Below are 1419 nucleotides of genomic sequence, written 5' to 3'. Positions count from 1 at the left end.
AAGAGAAACTAGATGAATGGGACCTTCTAAAAATTAAATTTTTATGTGCTTCAAAAGACTTCTCCAAAAGATCAAAAGAGAACCTATAGATTGGGAAAAAATATTCGGCAAGGACATATCTGGCAAGGGACTTATCTCAAAATTTACAGAAAACTCTAACACCTCAACAACACAAAGATAAATAATCCAATTAAAAATGAGCCAAAGACATGAATACACACTTCACTAAAGAGGATATTCAGGGGGCCAGCAAATACATGAAGAAATGCTCACGATCATGATCGTTAGCCATCAGAGAGATGCAAGTCAAAATAACAATGCGATACAATCTAGTTCCATAGTGATACTGCCTCGTAAACACAAGGAGGGGTCGCTATGAGGTGGTCCAACTCGAGGGCACATAACAACAGCAACAACAACCATCTCACCTCACACTAATGACAAAGTTCAACAAGACAGAAAATAACAAATGCTGGTGAGAATGTGGAGAGATTGGGACTCTCATACACTGCTGGTGGGACTGTCAAATGATATAACCACTGTGGAAAGCAGTATGGTGATTCCTTCAAAAGCTGGAATTAGAAATGTCATTTGACCCAGCAATCCCACAACTAGGTATATATCCTAAAGAAATGATAGCCAACACAAAAACAGATAGATGCACACCCATGTTCATTGCAGCACTATTTACAAGAGCATAAAAATGGAAACAACCTAAGTGCCCATCTACAGAAGAATGGATAATCAAACTATGGTACATACACACAATGGAATATAACACTAAAGAATAATGTAGAATCTGCAAAACTTTGCATAACATGGATGAACTTGGAGGACAGTATGCTGAGTGAAATAAGTCAATCACAGAAAGACAAATATAGTATTAGTTCATTATTGTAAAAAGTCAAGGAAAGATTTATATATAGAAGGAAACTTTGTTGTTACTGGGGGAGGAGAGGAGAGGGAGGAACACTGCAAAAAAAATTGCATCGACCCATGTGACTTTAGTTTTGTGTATTTCACTGTACATATTTATTTAAATAAATACATTTATTTCAATAAAATGTACTTTTAAAAAATGGGTTCTGAGATCCATTTTAGGGGATTGCAGTTACTGACCATACAGTCTGCCCTGTTTACAGCTTAATAAAAGGGTGTCTATTTAACATACTGGATTCTGGAGGCTTGTGTTTCTCCCAGCAGAAAAGGAAACATAGGGCCAGAATGCTATTCAAAAGGGAGGACGGTGAGACTTTGTCTCACTTACTTTGGACATGCTATCAGGAGGTACTGTGGAATTAAAAATGTAAATACGAAATTAGAAATGTAATATTTAATATAGTTTTGCAATAAAAGGCCACAATTAAGGCAAGCAAAAGGGTGGGCCCCAGTTCCAGGAACAGGGGCAAGGCAAGGATG

The sequence above is a fragment of the Orycteropus afer genome, unplaced genomic scaffold (genome assembly GCF_000298275.1).
Source record: "Orycteropus afer afer isolate SDZICR_OR568_19922 unplaced genomic scaffold, OryAfe1.0 scaffold00122, whole genome shotgun sequence".
Lineage (NCBI taxonomy): Eukaryota > Metazoa > Chordata > Mammalia > Tubulidentata > Orycteropodidae > Orycteropus > Orycteropus afer.
The sequence above is the reverse complement of the archived record's forward strand: the minus strand, read 5'-3'. Positions refer to the sequence as shown.